Here is a 25,061-nt window from a genome sequence, read left to right as displayed (position 1 = left end):
TTCATCCAGTGAGATGAGGTGTTTTTTAGGCTTTAGTTTTCTCCTCACCGCATGAGTCGTGTAATTGATCTGACCGCTGAAAGACGCGACGCGTCCGAGTCACGTGACCGCCGTGACGGAGCCCGTGCGAGTATATTTGGATCCTCGTGCTGTGTTTTGTCTTGTTGAATCCCGGTACCGCCGCGAGACCCGCAGACCCGTCCTCAGCAGGACCATCTGAGGGTTTGACGTCTGTTTGTCTGTTTTTAGCCGCTCTGGAGGAGAACCTGGCTGGGTTTTCCCGGTGCAGTCTGTCCTGGTCCTCCCAAATTAATCAGATTTACCGCGCCGGCCATATGTCGAGACAGCGTGTAACCTGCCCACCCTGATCCCAGATCAGCCTCCTCTGAACACAGAAACCATCTCAGGTCAGCACAGAACAACCGCTGATGGATCCAGATATTCAGTGGCTGTCAGTTCATTGATAAATGTTCTTGGAAGGTTCTTGTTTATGAGTTTAAAAGTTGATTAAACCATTTAAATCCAGATGAAATCCTGGATTTCTGTTAAAGGAATAATTCACCTAAAAAATGTTGAAAATGCGCTCACCTTCAGGCCATCCAAGATTTGGGTGAGTTTGAAATGTATCATTCCATCACTTGCTCACCAATGGATGTGAATGGGTGCCGTCAGAATCCAAACAGCTGACAGAAACATCACAATAATCCACAAGTAATCCACACCACTCCAGTCCATCAGTTCACATCCTGAGAAACGTTTTTAACTAAATTGTGAGTCCATAATCCATAATAACGCTTCTTCCAGTGAAAAGGTCCATTTGTAAACAAGCTTGATCTGTGCAGATTTCTCTCCTGATTCAGACCAGACCACTTTTTCACTTATTATGGATTGAGGACTCAATGTATTTTAGTTAAAAGTGTGTTAATGATGGATTATCAGCTGTTTGGACTCTCATTCTGACGGCACCCATTCACTGCAGAGGATCCGTTGGTGAGACAGTGATGGAATGTCACATTTACACAAATCTGATGAAGAAACAAACTCATCCTAATCTTGGATGGTTTAAGGATTAGCACATTTTCAGCTAATGTTTGTTTTTGGGTCAACTATTCTTTTAAGTCAGTGTTTTGAGGATTTCATCAAAATTCTATCAAGTAACAGAAGAATTTAAGCCAAAATACTTTGATTTGATTTGTCATTCCATCACTGTCTCAACTGCCCAATGGATGTGAATGGGTGCCGTCAGAATGAGAGTCCTAACAGCTGATAAAAACATCACAATAATCCACAAGTAATCCACACCACTCCAGTCCATCAGTTCACATCTTAAAGATGTTTTTGAACAAAATCCAAGTCCATAATCCATAACAATGCTTCCTCCAGTGAAAAAAAAGTGGCCTGGTCTCAATCAAGAGAGAAATCTGCACGGATCAAACACCGTTTACGAGCCAAAAGAGTCCAGTTTTGATGTGAGAGAAAACAGGAGATGGACTTTTTCACTTGATGGACTGGAGTGGTGTGGATTACTGGTGGATTATTGTGATGTTTTTATCGGCTGTTTGGACTCTCATTCTGACGGCACCCATTCACTGCAGAGGATCCGTTTTGTAAAACATGTTTCAGCCTGATGTTCCATTCAGATGTGTCTTTTATTTGACTCTCCTCAGGTGTTTAGGCCAGTAACGACTGCGCTGCTCTTCTAAGACGTCGCTAAACGTGTGAAACGTATTTAATGAGGTGCAACTGCGAGTCCTGAGGGGAAATACCACGGTAAGTCATCACCTCGCAAGGCCGCTGTCTATTACACCTGCCTTTGTGTCCAAATATTTACCTGAAACATGATGCGGTGAAGTCGAGCAGGTAATAAAGATTTAGAGCTCATCTGAGACTAAACAGAAACATCTTCTGCTCTCTTTCATCAATATAAGTTGGTTTTATTTTGATGTTTCTCTCAAGGGCTGCGCTCAGAATAGAACACTAGCTCACTGCATACTGCACAGTGGTCACTGGAAACTGTCTGCCGTACGTTTTAATAGTGTTTTGCAATATGTGATGTTTCAGACAGTAGTTTGACACATTTTTCTCACTTGACCTCATCATGTTGCGTGCATTAAATGCAGCCATTTTGCATTTTTCATCTAATTTTTCAGGCTGATCAAATAATTGCATTGTGGGATATTCAGTGCATTTAGCCAACAGATGCAAAAGTTGCATGCTATATACTTTGGAAATCTAGGTAGTGTGTTATTCTGAACATAACCAAGTGTTTCCCATCAATACTACAGCATTTGCTCTCTCTGTGATGAGCAGCGGTTTATCATTAACTGCTGATAAAAATGAACTTTAAGAGTGGCCTTTATATTAATTTATGAGCTATTTATTTCCACACAAATACCAGTGACTCTTGAACAGACTCTTGTTGCTTTTCTCAGCTCTTAAATAGGGCTGATGGCTTGAATTCAGGTCAGATTTCGGAAGATTTGATCAAATGATGACAGATTTTATTTGAGCGAATGTTTTAATATACACATTGAAAGTGTTTTTACAGTGATATTTTATATTCTCTGTGAGATTAATTGATTTTCTGTACAGATGGATGTTGAATAAAGGTGGGTTATCAAGACTTTTTTCTTTTAAAAATAAGTGTATCAATGAATCATCCACAGTAAGAGCAGAAGCATGAATTAAGAGAGTCACTTTAGCTCTCATGTTGAGTTGAAGTGCTCTTTACCAGTAGGACAGGAGGTTTTTCACTTTTAAGCTTGATTTTGCTGGCTTATTCTTCATTTCTTGATGCATTTATGACATTGCATTTACATTTACGCATTTGGCAGACGCTTTTATCCGAATTCCCTGGGAATCGAACGCGTGACCGTTTGAGTCGACCATTATGTTGAATGTCATTCGAAGCGAAAATGGAAAACATCACAAGCATCACCGATTTATGATTCTGTCACGCTTTATTGGTGTTCTGTGTCAGTCAGGCTCATTGAGTTATGATTTATGAATTAGCGGTTAAGAGCAGCTAAAAATCTAATTAACCATTGTGTCAAGTGGCGACGAACGGGAGGAAACAAGCGTGCGGTCTTTCATAAATACTGCTGGAGAGGAGTACGACTTCCCAGCATGCAGTTTGAATGCGAATGACATTCCAGACACCTGCATTATGACTTCAGACGCTGGAAAACACGTCAATTGGCCGTTTAACAGCTCGTCTGCAGGACGAGTTCAGATGGGAATCAGATGTGATTCCTTCGTTCTGCTCAGTCCTGTCTTTGGTCCACTAGCAGTTAGTACTGCACCAGATAACAGATTCGGGTTATAAAAACATTGTGGGAACATTGTTATGAAATGTTCCTAAAACGTTGAAACATCCAGTTTTCTTGTTATTAAAATAAGTGACAAAAAGTTTCTTGCAACATTTTACTTTCACTCCAAACAAAGCATTATTTGAACACTTTTAATATTCTAAGAAGTTTTCTTGTTGTAATAAGAACGTTATTTAAAGGTTCCTAAAACGTTTCTTAAATGTTCTAGAAATTTAATTTTTTCGTTTACTTTTAATTTTATCTCAACATTTGAAACCGCTGAAACATCCAGTTTTCTTGTTGCGATTATAATGTTATTTAAAAGTTACAAAAATGTTTCTTGCAACATTTTATGTTCACTCAATAATAAAACTTTTTTTGAACATTTACTTTTAATAGCCTGAAAATGCTGAAATGAAAACGTTTCTTACAAAGTTCTACTAACTTTATTTTTACTAGAAATATAACATTGTTTGAATGTTTGTTTTATATTCTACAGACATTCTTGTTGTTATAACAATGTTATTTAAAGGCTCCTAAAACGTTTCTTAAATGTTCAGCTAATTTTATTTTTACCCATTATATAACACTGTTTGTGTTTATTTTTAACTTCTCATGACATTATGAAAACATTCATCAGGTAAAAATAACGTCATGAGGACTTTCTTCTTCTATAAATGTTTTTTTCTTAACGTTATGAGAATGTATATTAAACATGAACAGATCTTAGTTTACAGATGGTAATCCATTACTGATCCAAATTACATTAATTCAATTGTAATTAGTAATGTAATTCATTACATTACCTATTTTAGGTAATGTAATCAGATTACTTTTAGATTACTCTTAGATTACTTTTGACCAACTGATTTATCACATTAAATTAAATAAGATAAACATGTACCATATTGACATAAAAATACATTAAAGTGCATTAAACGTTGTGAAGGAACTGCAGGGGCTAATAAGAAAAAAGCGAATAATTAATTAAATCATAAAAATTGTTAACATTAAAATAATTTAAAGTCAATTAAAAAAAAAAAAAAAACATACTAAAAAACATAAATATTTTGTTTTCCTGCATGTCATGTGACTATAACCAATGTCTGAGAACCAATGAACATGCTTGATTATTAAAATATTTATTTTAAATCTCAGGGGCACAATGAGTGAATATATTAGGTGAAAAGAGATCAATGACAAAATAGTTTGTGCATTTTAATGTGCTTGAAAGAGAGATTAAAATAAAAATGAAAAAAAAAAACAGTGTTTATCAGTAGCTGATAAAATGTCTGATTTTTGTAAATCCAGTGGTCAAATTCTGTCGCCGCCTCACTAATGACTGATCTTTGTGTGAATGTCCACAAAACTTGAAGACTTTCTAAATGTATGTAAGCAGCAGGCTATTTTAGAAAGGAGCCTTTAAAAAATATGAATAATCCATTGCTATTGTGTACATAATATGTGATCATGTAATCCATAACTGTAGTCTGATTCCGGATATTTTTGGAATCCGATTACGTAATCCAGATTACATGTAATCAGTTACTACCCAGGTCTGAATATGAATATGAAAGCTACGATTTCACTCCATAAACTTTGAGAACATTTTAAAAAATCTCTTCCCTGTTAGCAGGCCAGTCGGACATGTCACCATATGTGAAATAATGGAGATAATATCAGGGTGAAGGGTGCACAGTCTACCCCGAACACCAGGTTCAGATGAGACGAACAACATCTAAACAGACACAAACGCGCTCGACAAAACGCCATTTATTTGGAAAGAGCGACGCTAAAAGAACAGCACGTGACCATTTTGTTTGCACCGTGCGGGATAATGAGCCTCGTGCAGTCGGAACCCAATAAACGGGTTCCTGACACGGTGCTGGAGAACACGACGAATATGGAGCGAACGCGCGTCTGTGCGGCGTCTGACGCGAGCGCGGTGTATAACGAAGCGCTGTAATGACGCGTCCTCATCATATGGCTCATCATAATGTGTCATAAGCGCCGTGAGGGGCTCCATGTTTGAGCTCCATTACTGCTGGAGTCATGAGAGGCTCTGTGGACCTTCCTCCTGTCTCACTGTCTCATCGCAAACTCTTGTGCACCCTCTGGTGCTTGCTAGACTCCAAAACTTCTTTGTGTTGCCTGCTTAGCAGATTGTCTTCCTTGTCTCTGAGGCTGCTCATTATTCAGAGACAGCCGGAGCTCAGGTCATCTGCAGCTGCCGTAGTGAAGAAGGAGAAGAAGAAGAAGGAGAAGGAGAAGGAGGAGAAGAAGAAGAAGAAGCAGCAGCAGCAGCAGCAGCAGCGAGAAGGAAGATGGCGAACATCCTGCTGCTCTAGACCGGGAACAAGTTCGCAGAAGATCCAGGATCCAGCCGTGAGTATTCGGTTTCACAATCGTCCACATCTCGCCTCGCTCTTGACGCTCCATAATAACGCGCTCGAGCTCGGGATCCGTGGAGAGGCGCTTTGGGAACGACCTGGAAAAGCGCTTTTAGTGCCTCCCAGGAGCAGCCGTGGTGACCCGCGAGGAGCCCGAACCGAGCGGATCCTCCAAAACGGGCACCTTGGTGCTCGCGAAGTGACGCGTTGCTGGAGCGTCTCCTCCAGAGCCGAATTCGCGTCCGCTGCGTGTTTTCCCCCAACTGGAAGGAGCGTCGCGGGATCGCCCGCCCGCCGCGCCGCGCCGCCGGTGAGCGCATTCGAGGGACGAAACGCGAAATGTGACGGGCGCTTTTCGCCGCGCTGGAAGCCATTGCACGGATTTGGAGCTCCGCGTCCATTAGTCAGTCGGACGGACGGACGGACGGGCGAACGAACGAACGAACGCGACGCGTGCAGACGCGCGGCGCGCTACGCTCTCGTGACGTGACCGGAGTGTTACAATGTGGCGACGTGAAAATAGCGCTCGTGTTGTTTTCCGCGACGGGCTCCAGGTGTTTGTCGCCGCAGGTGTAGAATGACACCGAGGGTTCCTCCAGAAAATGGAGTCTCGCTGGAGTCTGGAGAACAAAGGTTGACTTTCTCCTGCTGCCACTGGCCACTGCACGGAGCCGGACGCGCGTTTGGTGACACATTTCGTGCTCGTTTGCACTTTCCCCCTCTATTCTGCGACTCTGAGTTTCCCCGCGACATTTTAATAACCAGCGTTGGCTCGCCGATGAGTTTGGCGTGTTTGTGCTGCTCTGTGAGGTTGGCCTACAGACGCTCCTCACGTACACTTTCTGTGCTGTAGAAGATCTCAGGGGCTCCGAAATTAACTTTAGTTTGATTCGAGTGCGAGTGGAATTGTGTGGGTGAACTTGTGCGTGCGTGCAAGCTGTGGATGATCTCTGTGTTGAAGATTAGAACTTGCAAATGCTCAACTTTTCTCTCTCTCTCTCTCTATATACTTCCTTTATGCACCTGTGTCGTTTGGGAGCAAATCTGAAGCTTCTGCTTGGAAGTGAAAGTGAATATTTGTGCACTTGTCTGGCTGTAGTTTAATAATCTGACATGCGTGTGTGTGATTGTGACACCATCAAAGCTTTTGGTGAAAGGCGGTTGTTTCTCCATTGGCTCTGTGTGTGTGTGTGTGTGTGTGTGTGTGTCCTTCTGCAATCGCTCTGGCCACTGTGAAATCCCGCTGACAAAGACAGCGCGCTACACACACACACACACACACACACACACACACTCAATGCGACAGACGCAGGCCAGAGGAACTCAAAATGGTGGCACGTCTCCCATGTCAGGGCAAACAGGTTCTCTCACATGAAGGTTACTGGCTGTTTTTAAGGGCCTGCTGCTGTCTGATGTTTCCAAGCAGGTTCTTTGTGGTCTGTCGAAGCTCTGAGATCATTCTTTGTGCTCTTTTCACTGGCGGTTCAATAACACAATTGTGCTTTATGGATTTGTGACCAAGCGTACGTGTGGGTGTGATGGTCTAGTTTGCAACTCGTTCGTCCAAGTTCTTCCACCTCCAAATCGCTCCTAGGTTTTTTGGGGGAATATGTCTGTTCTTTCACAGTAATGACTTTGATCTGGTCGAGCGTCTGACCTGGAAAAGCTAAAAGCCGTCTTATGCAACTGTTGAGCGCGCAGCGATGGCTCATGGTTCAAGCTCACCGCTGACCCACTTTCATGAAGATCCAGTCTGAAGCCTGTTCAGCTCAGTAGTGTTCAGTAAAATAGTCCACTAGAGAGAACGTGCGACGATTGGTGGTGTTGTGGCCGGCAGATGATTGTAGATCGTGCAGAAGTTTGCTCTCCTGTGTCAAATCTGTTTATGACTCTCAGCGAAGCTTATTGCACGTCCTTTATTGTCTCTTTGTCATGTTGAACACAGAAAACGAATGAATGGACACAAAGGCATCATCTATTTTTAATGATAAGCCAATGAGGGTGAAGTTAACGGTGTAAACATGAGCTGTTCCAAACCCTAGTGAGCTGCCTACATAGACATCATAGATTAGATTGTAGAACTTCTGCTCTTTAGTGTTTCTTTGTGTGGTGTTTTCACAGTTTGAAAGCAGCTTTAAAGCAAGCATGCCCATTCACTTCCTATTATTTTATCCGGTGTTAATGTCAAACTCTATTTTAATGAACTGTTAGTCCACCTGTGTAGTCAGCAGAAGCTCACTAGAGTTCAGAAGGGCTGTATGTGTAATACCTGTTGACTTCATTTCACTTTAAAGCAGGAGCTGCTGTTAGTGAGTGTTTTGTAGTGGGATCCGCGACTGTCACGAACGCGCTGTTATTCTCCAGATGTGCGTTATGACTAGAGCTCGTTCATCTGTGGATGGAATGGTTTATGGTTTTACTAATGTTTATTAAAACATGGAGACAGAACTAGTTTGTAATAGCTGATATTTAGATGTTTCTCCAGCGTTAGAGACTCTGCGGCTGCAGCTGTTGATTATTTCTGCAATTTGTTTCTGTTTTTTTAATGGAAAAAAGTTTCACGAGCGCATCGTTCCAAGTGTTGACAAATTGAAGGCTGTGAAAACAAATATAGTGAATGTAAACGACGGTACACGTTATAAGCAAATATATGCATTTAAATAAACACGTGATCAGTAAGTTGCTTTTACCATTAACTTGTCAAAATATTTTAACATGTTTTACATTAAATTCAACTAGACAAGGTTTGTTACAAAATGAAGTGAGTTTTCTAAAACAAACAACAGCTGCTTGTGTAAAGCAGAAGTATAAATCACTAAATGAAATAGTGTGTGTGTACAGTGTGCACTTCGTACGATCTGTTTACTGGCGAGTTATTTGCACTAATTCCTAGTTTCACGATGTGCCACGCTGGCCTCGTGTCGTGTGTCGAAGTTGAAAAACAATAGACCGAACAACAAAATACTAGCAACAACGCATGCAAATGTTGATGAGGAGTTTAAAAGACTTTATCTGTCAATTAAAAAAAATATATATATATATATAGCACAGATACTGGACAAAGACGATTCTTTCTAGTGCAATAAACTATAGTATTTGCATCAAAATCAAAGTTTATGCATTTCATTATGTTGTAGGCAAACTACACATTGGAAGCATGTGAATGACTGAGTGAAGTCGAATTTACGAGTGTGAAACTGAATCTAGATGATACCAGTTGTTGATCAGTGTTGCCAAGTCTGTGGTTTTCCAGCAGAATTGGGCTACTTTAACACTGTTGCTGCTGGTTGTTTTTCGTGTCCGTGGGTTGAAGTGACCCCAATAACGCAATATTTAGCCTCTGGAATGCTGATTTTTACTAGGGAAACCACACCAAAAATCATGTATTTTACCTCCTGTAATGTGTGTTTTATTTATTTATTTATTTATTTTTTTTTTGTAAATGGATTGGGCCACTTTTGGTCTAGTTTTGAGTAGAGATTGGGCAGGTTTTGTTGAAAACCTGGCAACTCTGTTGCTGAGTTATTTTGTTTTGTTGAAGACTGTTGACTAGTCTGCAAAAAGCTTGAGTATTAGTTTCTGCTTTTGATATTGATATTAAGATTTGTGAAATTTCACTGGTGTGTATTTTTTTTTTTTCTTTTCCAAATTGTTTATTTATTATTTTTGTTTTATTTTATTTATTTATTTATTTTAATTTTTAAGTTTGTTCATTATTGATTTTTAGACCACACAATTTGGGGGAAAAATCAAATTGTTTTTTTTTTTGTGCATTTGCAATTTAAACCACTTTTGTTTTATATGTAATTATAATTATGTGGCTAAAAAAAAAAAATAATAATAATAATGACAATTGATGAATAATAAAGTTTGATGGTATTAGCAGTAATAATAATAATAATAATAATTATAATAATATTATTATTATTATTATTATTATTTATTTTAAATTATTTTATGATTTAAAAAAAAAAATGTTAAACAATGTAAATTGAATCTAAGAAAAATAATTAATAACACTAAAACTACTAATAATTTTAAGTTTGCTACTACTACTGATATTAACAATGGTTGTCTTCTTTTCATTAGTGTACAAACTCCAAAAGCGACAGCCATTGTAACAATCGCTTTAAGCCGTATCGCGATTTCCGTTTTTATTTGGATTAATGGTGCGGCTGTAATCGACGTTATGGATTAGTTGTTTCAGCATCTGAAAGACGAGTCCGATAAAACGTATGAGGTTGAACTCTGATCTGACGGAGGTTTTTCAGGCCACGTCTGTTTGTGTGCATGGAGTAATGTGGTGATTTCATTTGAATAATTTTGAATGTCAAAGGCTGCTTGTGTTATTAATAAGGTGGGCGACGTGCAGAAGCGTCCCGTGGCTCCAGGCCATCTTCTGCTTTCTTCGGGTCACCTTAATTACTCTCATTGTCCATGCAGACTTCTGCGTCCGTATGATAAACCGGATGCCGCCGTCGCTCCGTCCTCACGTCGGCTTTGTCTCGGACGTTTCTCCTAAAATTCATATTGAGATCTTTGACTGATTGCAGGCTTTAGTGAGGAGACGCACGTGATCGTAGCTCTTTCCTGCAGGAGGAGCGCGCTGCGTCTCAGATTGTTTTTAAGGACGCTGCTCGTTCCAGGCAGCTGAAGGGCTTCCATTTTGATGGTCGAGTGATCTGAGCTACAAAATGGACCTTTCAGTCGGTTGAGGCCGCTGAAGGAGGCAGAAACTCACAGAAGCGCTGAAGTTTAGAGTTGTTCCTCAGGCGGCCTGACAGAGAAAGAAGCGAGACACACAAAAGCCAATTGAAATGGTCCAGTGGACGCTTTCTTGACGTGATGCATTGGTTTCTGGAGTCTCACACACACATGCGTGAGGAGCGCTTTCACTCTTATCTAAAGAAGACAGAAGTTATATAACGTTCTGCTGGACATTAGAAACGGAGCCTCTGGTTAAAAGCGACTGTATGCTGCGTTCATTTACGTAACCTCGTTTGGCTCATAATTAGCTGTGCTGCACATTTGTGTGTTTTAATTTAGAAAACCAGTAGCGTAACCAACAATATAGTAGCTGAACAATATTTCAAACTAATGCTTGTCTGAATAATCAATACACATAAATATGGACCCTAAGCCTAACCTAATATTCAAGTTCGATAATGAATCTTCATGTCCGTTATAATTTCACTTAATTATACATCATTACCAGTGAAACCTTTTGAACACTTGAGAATTGTCTATATTTTAGGTTTACAAGATTTAGGGGGGAAAATTCAAATTGTGATTGATTTTTTTTTTTTTTTTCTGTCCAATGCAATAAAATAATTTGATTTATATATTATGACTATTATTGTATTATTTTATGACTAAAGTAATGATAATACTGTTAATATAATTATTTTTATATTATATTATTTTTATGACTAAATATAATATATAATAATATTTTTATTATTAATATTATATATTTTATGACTAAAGTAATGATGATAATGTTATTGTTATAATTAATATAATATTATGGTTATTATTACAAAATAAAAACATTACAATTACAAATATTTAAAAAATCAAAATTTTAGAAAATGAATACAATAATAATAATAATAATAATAAATAATAGTTTTATTACAAATGTAGCATCACAATTTTATTAATAATGGTTAATGGTTTTTAAAAATTATTTTCAAATGTTAAACCATTTAAGATTTTCCCAGTAGTCTTAGTAGCGTTTTCCTCATTCATTTCACACGTTTTTTTGTTCAGTAGATTTGTCATGTAGATTGGTAGACCTCAAAGTCTTTAAAATACTTTTTAGCTGGTTTAGTTTGTTTAATTATATTCTCTAGTTGAGATGAATATCTGATCACACTGTGGTTCAGTTCCTGCAGAAATACAGAAACGATCGAGTGTTTTCGATCTCCTGTGTGAGTTTGTATGGAAGTCTTGTTCCTCTGGCGGATCCAGAAGTGGGATGTGGCCGTCTCCGTTCCACCGGTTCCTCAGACCACAGATCGGTCTGATTTCTCGTCCGGAACGCTGCTTTATTTGCGTCTCATGCATGTGTCTCAGTCACAGCGTTTAATAGCAGTTTATTCTGAGACTCTGAGACCACAAGATGAACTTTTCTCTCCTCAGCTGATCTAAGAGTGCGTGAGAAACTTACATGACATGGTGTAAGAAACCCTGCTCATCCAGACACGTATGACGTTTTCCACACAAATATTGTGCAGCGCAACTGTTTTCAACATTTATAATCAGACTAACAGATAATATTAGACTGATTCCTGAACAGTTAATATGACATTATGGTACGTGTATATGTATGGTGGGCCTTCAAGTCAAAAAGAATCACTGTACAGTGAGTTCCAGAGAAAGCGTGTTCGTCGTTGTTCTGTTCTCTCGTCATGTCTGATGATCCAGCAGTATCTGCGTCTCTGTGCTTCTGCAGGATCTGCAGATGTGTCTGGAAACATTCAGCGTTCTGTAGACGGCTCTGTTCCTATACAGGCCGAGCGCAGAGGCAGGACAAGGCGTCCTTTGAGAGCGAACAGCGGCGGTGTTGTCGCAGATCCGCTCGCCTCTGTCCCGCTCGACTGGAAGGTGCCAGTGTCCAAGTCTGATTAAATATTGAAGAAGTTGGAAGGAAGGAAGCTCTCGTCGGTGAGTTAATATTAATGGCTCGCTCGTCTTTCTGACGTGCGACTGGAAGAGACGTTTGCGCCTCAAACTGAGGCGTGCGGACTCTCCGGGAGGGGCGCGTGTGATTGTGGACGCGGGACATTGGCATGTTGTGTTGCTATTTATAGACGTGAGTTTTGGAGTCTGTCTGTCTGAGATCCTTCAGCTAAACGCTCATGGTTCACGTTCAGATTGTGGTTTTTCTCGCATGAGCGTTCACAGTCTTCACTTACTCTTGAGTTTCATTGCACTTTGTGAAAGTTTTGGAGGAGAAGCTTCATAATTCTGTGCAGCCGGAAAATATAATAACGTATAGATGTTGTTCAGCGATGGGCGTCATCTGATCGTACAAATTAACCAACAGCCTGGTCAGTTTATTATCCACGAGTGTTTTAGTGCAGGTATTGTGTAAAATAAGCCTTAGAAATGTCATGTACATCATTTGCTGTACAAACGTGCTCTTTAGATGTTGTTGTCATTGGTGGCATGTGCAGAATCGCCAACAGTCAGTTGCGCTTTCAGGTCCTTCAAGTTGGTAACTGGTTCTTCCTGTACTCTTCCTGTACTTCCTGTACTCTGCTGCGTTTTCAACACAAACAGAAGACTGCTTGTAAAGCTGTGGTGGCTGATTTTAGCATTGTGGACATGTGGTTTACAATCTAAATGTTAAATTACGAATATGCACTAGCGTTCGGAATCTTTTTGTCACATTATAAATGTCCTGACTGTCAATTTTGGCACAGATAGCACTTAAAACCTGTGTGTTTCAGAAACTGTCCACCGAGTCCATTCAAAGAAGTTTTTCTTCCCTCGAAACATTGGCTTTAAATGATTTTCGATCAGAGCCGCATGCTTAAACGTGATGTAAACGAACGGGCACACATTTACACCAAGATTTATTCTGAGGTGTCTGTTGGGCATGATTATGGCTGCTAAAAGTAGTAAAGTTTCATTGTGTTTGCGTGAACTGATGTTTATTCACTGTAAACATTAGTTTGAAGACAAACTTAATGTGAACACCTCTCTGATGTGTTTCGTCCGGGTGGAAATGACTCTGATGACACATACGGCTCCTCTGACATCATGCTGTGCGGCTGTTTGGGATGATGCTGTGCTGCAGATGAGTCAAAACTCAAGCACAGATGTAAATGGACATTTCAAATGAGGTTGATTCTTCAGTAAACACTTGATTTTTAGTCAAATCAATATTTGCTCCAAAACCTCCCGGGCTCTTGCTGTCCTTCAGCTGGGAATAGTGCTTCATTAGGAGATCCAAACGCAGGAACATCTCTTGTCTTTGGTCGAGCGTGTCTTCGCGCTTTGATGTTGTATGCGGTTTGATGGTAACACTCATTGGCTTGAGAAAACGGCCCGAATCAGGCCAAAGACAGAAAGAGAACAGCGGAATTGGAACTGAAGGTTTCCTGAGGGAAAACGCTTCCTGGTTATTTTCCAGTGTTTTGGTCCTGAGCGTTTCATTCTTTTCCTCTTACAGTCGCTCCCAAAGCTCTGATGGCCTCATTGGATGCTGAAGCGTGAACATTTGTACTGTAACTTTGTTTAATGACACTATTTGTAGCATCTTGCCCTCTCGACCCCCAGAGTTTGTTTAGAGCAATAGTATTGTGTAGTATGGTGCAAAAAGTGTAATATAGTAAGGTATAGTATTATATAGTGTGGTTCAGTGAGGTGCAGTGAAGTATAATACAGGGCAGAGCGGTGTAGTGTGGTGCAGTGAAATATAGCATAGTGTAGTATAGTATTGTGTAGTAGAGTGTCGTGCAGTGAAATATGAAATTGTGCATATCGTGTAGTATGATCTTGGGATATTGTGTAGTGTAGTGAAGTGCCGTGTAGTGTGGTTCAGTGAAATGCAGCATAACAGAGTGTAATATAGTATAGCAGTATAGTACAGTATTGTGTAGTATAGTGTGGTGCAGTGAAATGTGATATTGTGCAGAGTAATGTAATATAGTGCTGTGTAGTATGCTATAGTGTGGTGCAGTGTGGTATAGTGTAGAATAGTTTAGTGTGGTGCCGTGAAATATAGCTTAGTGAAGAGTAGTGTAATATAGTGCAGTATAGTGTCATGTAATGAAATATGAAATTGTGCATATTGTGTAGTATGATCTTGTGATATTGTGTAGTGTAGTAAAGTGCCGTGTAGTGTGGTGCAGTAAAGTATAGTGTGATATAGTGCAGTATAGTTTAGTGTAGTGCAGTGAAAACGAATATTGTGCAGAATCGTTTAGTATAGCACTGTGTAGTATTGTGTAGTATAGTGTAGTGTGGTTCAGTGAAGTATAGTATTGTGTAGTGTGGTGCAGTTAAATATAGCAGAACTGCGTAGTGTAGTATAGTATAGCATTATAGTACAGTATAGTATTGTGTAGTATAGTGTGGTGCAGTGAAATGTGATATTGTGCAGAGTAATGTAGTATAGTGCAGTGTAGTAAAGTGTGGTGCAGTGTGGTATAATGTAGTATAGTTTAGTGTGGTGCAGTGAAATATAATATTGTGCAGAGTACTGTAGTATAATGCAGTGTAGTATTGTGTAGTGTGGTGCAGTGAAGTATAGTGGAGTAATGAGACTCAACACAGTATAGTGTAATACAGTATAGTATATTGTTGTCCAGTGTAGTATAGTGTAGTGTCATTTACAACATGGAGCCCTGTTGTTCAGGTTCAGTTTTCTGTGAAAACATTTCTGTTTTGTTCTGTTTTAGTCTTATTTTTTGTGAAATTAATTTAAATTAGGAAGTAAATGAGTTAGTAGAAGTAAATGAGTTCTACTATAACTTAGATGTTAATAGAGATCATAAAGATCTTTTTTTTTTTTTATTTAAATGGTCTTAAAAAGGTCTTAAATTTATCTTCATAAACCTGCAGGAACCCTGGTGCTAGTTGGACCAGAAATGATCATTCTGTCTTCATTTATTCTCCCTCATGTCCTTCAAACTTGTATGAGTTTCTTTCTTTGGTGGAACACAAAAGACAATATTTTCAAAAGGTTTTTGTGTTTTTATTTCCATATAATGAGAATTACTGGGGGTTTTTTTAGACCCCATTGACTTTTGAAATATTCTTCAAAATATCGTCTTTATAGAATAAATTCTTCTCCATGACTGGTTTCAAATCTCATGCGTTTTTGATGTGAAAGACACGTCGTGCTTGATGTCAAATGATGCAGCGTGTCATCGGTAAGATGTGTTATTCGTAACCAATCATGACGGTTTAGGTTTAAATATGTAGAAATCAGATTTGAGTCCTTTGAGATGATTTGGGTCGGAGTAAATGATGACAGTATTTTGGGGTGAAAATGCAGGTTACACACCATAATCCAGCGCGCAAATGAGCCGTCTTTACGTGTTTTGGCGATCAGATTGGTGTTAAAGTGCTTATGGAAAGCGTGACCTTGTTGAGTGGAGGATCTCCAGGAGTTTCATCCATCATCATTAGATAAAACGTTCCCACGCCTGAGGCCGGCAATTACTGAAGCTCAGTGAGGATGAAATATGTCTTTTTCAATAATGCAGAGCTGAGATAGTGTCTAAGACTTCGGTTGTAAGTGTAAAGTAGCATTTTTAATTACGAGACATTTCTTTGATACGCTGCTGAGCAGATTTCAGACACATTGTGGTTTTACGTGAAGCGTGTCGATCTCGTGTGTAGAAGTATTTTTTTTTTTTTTTTTTTTTTTTTTTTAAGATTATTGGAGTACATTCTACAAGAAAATATTATTTGAGTCATGCTACTATTTAATTCAACGTATTACTGTTTCTTTGTGAAAATTGTTTCAATTCATTGAATTTTTTTGACCTGAAACCAGTATTTTCCTGCTCTAATGTCGCTCGAGCCTTAATGGCGTCGCAGCATCAACTCAAACGTCTCAGATGTTTCTCCTAAAGTAAACGGACCGAATGAGACGGCGTACATCACGGCAGCTCTGATGGGTTGATTAGAAGTGTCCACGTTGAGATGTTGCAGAGGTTTTGAGCACAGGCCGAGACGTTTGTTTCAGGAGACAGATCTCGCGCGTGATTTGCGTTTTGGTCTGGTGTTAGTTTTGCTTTCACAGCATGAGAGCCACTGGAGGAAGCTGGTGAGGTGTTGGTTCTCATGTGTGACGCACGTGTCGGTCTCTCGTGAAAAGGCCAGCGGGGTTTGAAGAGTCAGGAAGATCTGCAGCCGTTGCCTTGAGGAGCACAAAATGGTGGATGACCAGTGTCAGCTGTGAAATGGAGTCGCTAGCGCTGATGCAGGAGATAATTCAGTCACGATCAGTGGAGCGAGGTGACTCTTCAACCGCAGCCTGAGACGCACGCTTCTCAGAAGCTTCAGCTGAACACCACTGATCCCTGCTGTCCGTTTCTGCGCTCGTATTAGAAATAAAGCTTCCAAAAGGTGTGTGAAGATCATTTTAATGATCTGAAGCATCAGTTTCTCCACTATAAAGAACCTTTTGTTCAATAGAAAGATTCCATGGATGCTAAAGGTTCTTGATGGAACCATCAATGCCAGTAAAGACCTTTATTTTTAAGAGTGCAGGGTAACCAGACGTCTGTTTTCTGGCTGCAGTCCTGGTTTTTGGTGTGCTGCTCACTGGAAATATCCCCGATTTACCACATGTTTAAAAGCCTGCCAATACACTGCAAAAAAAGCCAGACCAACATAGTACAAACAAAATGTCTTGTATCAATATTAATTAAAATGTAATGCAATTAGAAAATGTTAAAAATTATTCATCATATTTTGTTAAACACTGTTAAAAACATGCAAACGATATTATGTGTTGTTCTTTCCATAGATAATTATAAATATTTTGGCTTTTGAGCTTTGAAATGTGCTCAGAAATCTGGTGAACCCCACACTGGATGTGTTAGATCTTGCTTCTCTTGAAGAAATAAAATCGGTCTTCTTCTAGAAAAGACCATTTTTAAGATCTCATGAAACCATTTTTTATTTCAGAGATTCTTGAGATGCTTTAAATGTATTTACTGTGAAAAGAATACCTGCGGATTTGATGATGTTTGTGGATTTTCTCCTAGTTTTTGATCTTCTTGCTGAGTTGAGCAAGAGTTGAGCGCTGTCGAGTGGTTTATGTTGCAACTAGCGTACAGACGCAGATGATCGTCACCAGATTACAGGACACTCACGCACACTAACTCCGTTATGGTGTAAAAGATGAACACCGGCACTGTTTGGCTGTTCTGAAGTGATTTTCAGTAGTGGTCTTGGTTGTTTGAGGTGAAGAACCCTTTAAGATGGATTCCCATCCATTAACAGCCTGATGATGTTTCTACAGAAAGGCTAAAACTTCATATTGTTGTGTTGGTTCACATTTAGCAGACAATAAAGTTTCACTGTAGAGCTTATAAATCAAGCTTAAAATCACTCTAAAATCAATGTTTACATGACTGTTTGGTACAAAAATGTGCAAAAATGGTTCAGCAACGATTTCTGCAGATCACACCAGTGACTCTTTGAATCATTCAGTCAACAGATTCATTCAGAACACTAATTTATTCAAGAATTTGAAAAAGTGTGGTTCTTTTAATGAGTTATCGAGTCATTCATTCAAATGATTTGTTCAACTTCACTGATTCATTCATAAAAGAAACAAGTGACTGTCTTTATGAATGAGTCATTGAATCTTTCAATCAGTTTGTTCACAAATGCTGATTAATTTTGGGAACTGCCATTGAATCAGTAAATCGTTCATTCAGATGAGTTTTCAAATTATTTTTTTCAGAGAAGAAAGGAGTGACTGTTTTCATAAATGAGTCACTGAATCTTTAACTTAATCATTTTGTTCAAAAACACAGGTTCATTCAGAAACAACAGTGATTCAGTGATTTGGTCAGAAACAAAACAAGCAACTGTTCCTATGAGTGAGTTGTTGAATCATTTATTCAAACTATTCGTTCAACACTGATTATTTCAGAAAAGAAACAAGTGGCAGTCTTTAAATGAGTCATTGAACTTTAATCATTTTGTTTAAGAACACAGGTTCATTTAGAAACAACAGTGATTCAGTCAGAAACATAACAAGTAGCTCTTATGAGTGAATTGTCGAATCATTCTTTCAAACTATTTGTTCATCACTGATTCAGAAAAGAAACAAGTGGCAGTCTTTGAATGAGTCAATGAATCATTCACTTAATTGATTTGTTCAAAAGCTGATTCATTCAGAAATAGCACAAGTGGCTAACTATGAGTGAATTATTGAATCATTTATTCAGATGATTCTTTCAACGCTGATTCATAGAACAGCGAGACAATAATGTGTCTAAAATGTAAGTTACTCCATATTAACTTGTTTATTGAGCTGTTGTATAAAAGCTCTGTTGCTTGCGTGATATTGCTGATATATCAGTCCATTATCATGTGTTTTATAAAGGAAAGAGTCTCTCAAGGGAGGTTCAGTTAAGAACAGAACGAGTGGAGAATAATACTAGTGTTTTTGCAGAAGGGTTAGCGGGTCTTAAAGTGACTCTTGGGAAAGGCTTGTGTTGGATGCGTCTCAGAAGCTTCATGTTGGTTTGTTAATGGCTGACCTATTTCTGCTGCCATATGCTTCCTGGAAGGGATTTGCTTTGAAACATAAAAGCCAATGATTTGGATGGAGGAAGAAGATTATGAGCACATCACTCCAGAAGATCTCACATCTGTTGATATGAACATCGGGAAATAGTCGACGTGATGTGAAGTGGACGTATTGATTCGTGCTTGGATGTTTGTGATTGTTCACTTTTACAGAAAGTGTCTGTGTTTTTGTGTCATATTCGGTTCTTTAAATCTTTGAATAATTTTTTGTTATCTGTGTGGATCACAGTTTTTTGATGATTTTGTCTGCTCTGCTCACCAAGGCTGCTTTTATTTGATCAAAAATACAGTAAAAATGAGAAATATTTTTAGAATGTAAAATACCTGTTTTTATATGAATATCTGTTAAAGTATAATTGATTCTTGTGATCAAAGCTGAATTTTCAGCATCATTACTCCAGTCTTCAGTGTCACATGATTCTTCAGAAATCATTCTAATATACTGATTTGCTGCTCAATAAATATTTTTGATTATTAGCAATGTTGAAAATAATCTTAATCTTTAATCTTTCCCCAAACTTCTCAGGTTTATCACAGTTTACACTAAAATATGGTAATCATGCTGAATTTTCTGAGTAATGATGCTGAAAATTCAGCAATTGATCACAGAAATAAATTACATTTTAATAGATATTCACATAGAAAACACCTATTTTAAATTGTAATAATTTAACTTTTTTTAAAAAATTTGTTTTAAATTGTAATATTTTTATACTGATTTTTACTGTATTTTTTGATCAAATATATGCAGCCTGGGTGAGCAGAAGAGTTTTAACTAGTAGCGTGTGCATTAAAGATGTATTTTCCTTCTGGAAAAGATTATTTTTAAGACCTGTGGAGCTGAATGGATAGATTGTCAAAGGCTCTCTGAGGCTCTTTTTTTTAGACGTGATGTTGTAAACGGTTGGAGTTGTCGTTAAGTGTTACTCGTGGCATTTTTTCAATCCGGTTTATCAGGAAACTCCAGTGAGAACAGGAACTGGTTGTGTCGGAGCGGTTCGGGTCTGTTTGTGTCTCTGATCTCATCTGGCAGATCTTTGGCGCAGGCCGAGCTTTATCATGAGAATCATCTGAGACTTCCTCATTTGAGGGACGGCACATGACCGAGCGCTTTGAGGAACTAGAGGTTTGCAGAGCTCGTTTCTCCTGCTGTAATGGAGAACATGAGAAGTTTTGGCTGGTTTTGCTCAGCGTGACTGTGAAACTCGACGTCTTGGTGCGTTTCCTCTTCTTTTCTGGCCTCTCGTGATCTCGAGCGTCGTGCAAACGAAGGAGCTGGTACGTTCTGCAGCTTCAGAATGCTGGGTAGGTTTGTACAAACCCTCAGTCCAGGGTTATTTTGGTTGCTTGCGTAACCTTTGTGTGTTCACCGAGGGCACCATTCCCAATTCAACCCAAAATAACTCTCTGAGCACGCTTTAGGAAGTGTTCTTCAGGAAAGGGGCCGTTCTCTCGCCGGTCCGCATGAGTGGATTAGAACCGCACGATGAGATGATTTCAGGGCTCGTATCTTCACGCGTTCGAGCCTTTAGATGATACGTGATGCGTTGTTTGTAGTGGCTCTTTAAAGTGATAGTCCACCCAGAAATGGTCATTCTGTCATCATTCGATTACTCTCACGTCATTCCAAACATGTTTTCATCTTCTGGAAAACATAAAAAAAGACATTTCGAAGAAGCAAACAACACTGGAGCCTTTGACTTTCATTTTATAGACAAAAAACACCATAAAACATCCATAAAATGAAAGTCAAAGGGTCCAGTGTTGTTCAGGTCTCAAAATGTCTTGTTTTATGTTCTATAGAAGACAGAAAGTCTCTTAGATCAGCTTCCCAACCCCTTTTTAGAGTAAAAATCAGACTCCAGGATAATCGAAGTGTACTGACTAAAAGTAACTTATAGTAAAACCATAAAGTGTTACTTGAAAAACAAAAAAAATGTATGTATATAAACCTGCTTCTTTGTTTATCAAGTGAAATATGAATATAAATTAAGCCAAATTCAATCACGTTTTATTTAGGCATCAACTTGATACTGAAGCAGCAGTCGTTTTGGCATCTCTGGTCCTGTTCCAGTGAGGTTTATGTGGCAGAAGTCTGTTGATCGACCCTGTCGTGTGTTTTACATAACGTGTTCCATAAGCTTATATAACAGACCGTCGTGTCTGTCGAGATCGGCACACATGCTCCAAACCGCACGCTGAAGATCCCGCTCCACCCGTCTGCACAGACGTGAAGTGAAAGAACCTGATCTTCAGTTCCTGTATCTTCAGACTGTGGAAAGACCAGAAACGTGTTTGAGGAAACAGTGCAACTATGAGCGAAAATATCTCTGCAGTATGTGCTTCTGTCCACGTTCGTTTTTAACCTTCTATACTGTTTTCACATTCTGGGTCTGTTTGTCAAAAATTAATATTTTTCAAATAAAACCATTTTCTATTTTATTAGCAACTTCTAAAAAAAGTTTTCAATGTTACCATTATATTATTAGTTTTTCCCCCCTTTTGTATTAATTGAAGAATTTGAGAAATTCTTTGAAATTTCAAGTTAGACATGAATTAATCCAAAAAAACTATGATGCAAAATATATATAAATTTAGTTTCAATATTGAGGAGAAATGTTCTTTCATTATATGATTGTATGAAATATATAAGAACATATAATTTGAGAATTACTAGTATTAACCCCATTGAAATGAATAGAATATAATTATTGAATTCATGATGGTCAGAAACAGTCAAAATTTATGAAATGTACATATTTATTTCTAAGAAAAAAAAAAAAAAACATCAAGACAACATATATATTACTCTGAAAAGTTTTCACACAAAATAAATTAATTTTACTCGTGTAAACTTCACTTTCAGATGAAGAAAATGATCCATTTTTCAGTTCCAAAACAGTTTTGACACTCATATAAATTCATAAATAATTTTACAGAAAGTATTTCTGACACCTAATGTGACTCCATACGTACCCGGGTCAAAAATGACCCGAACATGAAACGTGTGACTTAAAAAATACTTGTAAAAATCTGATAAAATAAATATTGTGTATTTTGAGGGTCTGAAAGCATTTAATAAGTTTCATTCCCCTACTAACGTGTTTTGTTTTTTTCCAAACAGACCCGAATGTGTTATGAGGGTTAAACTCTCTTAAACTATTGCGATATTTATTTTTTTTTATATTGTTCTAGAGGAAAGATCTGAGACAAACGTAATATTTCAGTGAAGTGTAACTGGCCTGAGCTCTGAGTGATTAAATACTCGTCGAGGGACTATATAATTTAAAACTCTGAACGCACAATGTTTGTAATAATCCGGGTAAATATTAATAGAGAATTAATAAAGTTCTTCAGCCATCAACCCTCAATACATTTGCTGAAAATGTTGATAATCAGTGCGTCATTATTCGTTGATGAGATCTGATGAGATGTTTCTGCTGCAACAGAATGATGAATGTTTAGCCAGAGAGTGTAATCTTCAATCACGACCCCATCCGTCCCGTCCGTCTCTCTCTCTCTCTCTCTCTCTCTCTCTCTGTGAGTGTGTGGTGCGAGGTGGTGGACCAATGGTTAAGGACAAAACCCCTGTACTTCTAATCAGCTTAATGTTGGCTTATTCAGAGAGTGTCTTTGAGAGGGGCAGCTGCGCCGGGAGCGTATAGAGAGGAGGACGTTACGGCAGGTCGGCCGGTTGGTGATTAACAAACGTCAGTAGACTTTGGAATCTGGTTGCGTTGGGATTGAAAGGTCTCGCAGTTGTCCGGGTCGGATCGGCATTCGCTGCTTACAGTTTTTTTTCCCATCGCTCGCTCGTCTTCCTCATTCTTAGCTCAGGGCTGCAGATGTTTTGTGAGCTCTGAAGAGGGAAGTTCAGGCATGCTTTGCATTTTTAGACCCCCTCGTGAAGCTGTAGTTCCTCTAAGCTTGTTTTGAGGACGTGAGAGACTCTTGAATCTGTCCTGTGAGAATGCATGCCTGGAAATCAACTAGTCAGCAGTCAACCAGTTAAGACTAGTCAGTCTTGATAATGCCCAATGCAGTGTTTTTGCAAAAAAATGTCCACCTAATTCACCTAAAACTTAAAAATTGATTTTAAATTAAAAATTAAGCAATCATGGGTTGATCTCTTACACACTGTGTTGAAGTCTTCAGCACTTTAGATTCTTGACAAAAACATTTAAGACACTTCTGTTTGTCTTTTACTTTAATGTGCCAGTAGGAAGCTTCTCCAAGATGCTTGGAAGGACAACCAATCTCCAAGGTGTAGTACTGCAAGAAGTTTTGGCCATTGTTGTAAGAGTTATTTATGAATCATCTCAATATTTGGTGTGTCCATTCTTTGCTTTGTCCCAAATGCACCTGTGCACCATTTTTAAGAATGTTTGCAGGTACGTTGTTCTAACGTCTTGAGAACTTCTACAGTGATGTTTCCTACTGACGCACTAAAGCAAGACATAAATGACCATTTTAAAACAAGTGTTTTTGTTTAACGACTAATGTAATTGTACAAGCTTCAGTTGCTTTTGGATGCACTGTAAATCACTTAGGGTAAAAGCTTCTGCAGTGACATCAGTGATGTCCGTCTAGTGCATGTTTGCGTTGAAAAATCCAAAACACATTTTATGTGAACGCCCCAGTATCACACTGAATTACAATGCACCGTCGAGACTGGTAGAGCTCGCAACACTAAGATAATGGGTTCAATTCTTATACATTGTGATGAAGTCTTTGGCACAACAGACGCCGGCATGCAAGATACAGTACTGTGAGAAGTTATAGCCACTGTTGTAAGAGGTATTTATCATGTTGAAAATTGGTGCGTCCATTCTTAGCTTTGTCCCAAATGCACCTGTGCATCATTTTTAAGAAAGTTTGCAGGTATGCTGTTCTAACACCTTGGAGAGGATTCCACGGTCATATAAATAGCCAAGGGTTTTTGTGAAGCATCTAATGTGCCAAAGTCTTCACTGTACAAGCTCCATTTGCACACCTTTGGATGCACTGTAAATCATTTTGGGTAAAAGCTTCTGCCGCATGTAAAATGTGATATGTTTTTTTAAAATCCCAAGATGTTGAAAATATGACAGGCTGAGCTCAGGCTGGCATGCCAGAAGGTTTTTTTTTTCCTGTGCTTCTGCTGAGCTGTGCAGGCTGAAGGTTTGGGTGCGTTACATCTGCTAGATAGATTTCTGTCAGCTGCTCTCCAGTGGCAGCGAGAGGATCAGATCTGTGAGTCCATGTTACGCTCTGCCTGAACACCTCAGCACACATTGCTGCTCTTAAAATGGCTGCCCTTGAAGCTCAAAGGATCTGTGGCGCTCAGTGGCTGTCAGAGCCGCGCCAGGCACATGAAAGCTTTACAAATTTCACCCCATTAGCCTGGACGGCCGCTGAAGGATCTGACGCTGCGGCGGACGGGCTGCTAGGTGCGAGTCGTGTTGTTTTATGTCTCCTGTTTTTGCGTTTGTGTTTTTCTCCCCTACCAGACGTTATGGATTGTCCAGATATGACTGTCGAGATGAGTGTGGGTTTGTTCTGAGTTCCTCTCGAGTGCTGGAACACATCAGGGCGGAGCTGAAACACGACCTCGACAGACAATGGGCGAACCTGCCCTGGGACACACTGGCAGTGTTGTTGAGAGTGAAGGTTGAAACCAGCGTCTGCTTTTACCATTTGAGGCCACAGGTGATAAGCCATAGGTGTGAGAGCTCGAATGTCTTTATTCTCCACAAGAGAGATCTTCTCATCTGGCAGGAATTCCAGCCATTCAGCCATGAAACCTGTTTTCATTCTAGTGTCTCTATAACTATTGCATGTACTCGTTTGATGGGTTTTAACCCTCAAGTATGAAACCCTCAAGCACTGATACATAATTCACCATGCACCGTTGCTGTCGGTTTATTATTTTCATCTCGTGACTGAATCAACAATGTAGAATGGGACGTAATTTGATAACACTTTATTTTGATAGTACACTTTAGATATTAGGTTGAGTAAACTAGCAGTCTTTAGACTAGCAGTCTAAATGGATATTCAGCTTCAGCTATGTAGTTGCAAAGTTGCTTAT

At 39.1% G+C, this 25,061-nt stretch overlaps 1 protein-coding gene across 8 annotated transcripts in view; it reads left to right on the top strand.

Annotated features, from left to right (window-relative positions):
- The first annotated feature begins 5,401 nt into the window (after positions 1-5,401).
- The window catches only part of znf462 (zinc finger protein 462), a 42,709-nt gene continuing 23,049 nt past the window's right edge, over positions 5,402-25,061 (top strand). For 3 of the 8 annotated variants that reach the window (XM_051104904.1, XM_051104905.1, XM_051104900.1), the window contains exon 1: positions 5,402-5,693. The gene's annotated coding sequence lies outside the window, so the exon portion shown is untranslated. The other 5 variants (XM_051104907.1, XM_051104906.1, XM_051104902.1 and 2 more) reach the window with 4 other exon arrangements.

Source organism: Labeo rohita, unplaced genomic scaffold (genome assembly GCF_022985175.1).
Source record: "Labeo rohita strain BAU-BD-2019 unplaced genomic scaffold, IGBB_LRoh.1.0 scaffold_84, whole genome shotgun sequence".
Taxonomy (NCBI): Eukaryota; Metazoa; Chordata; class Actinopteri; order Cypriniformes; family Cyprinidae; genus Labeo; species Labeo rohita.
Note: the sequence above shows the minus strand (reverse complement) of the source record. Positions and strands in the feature narration are given on the sequence as shown.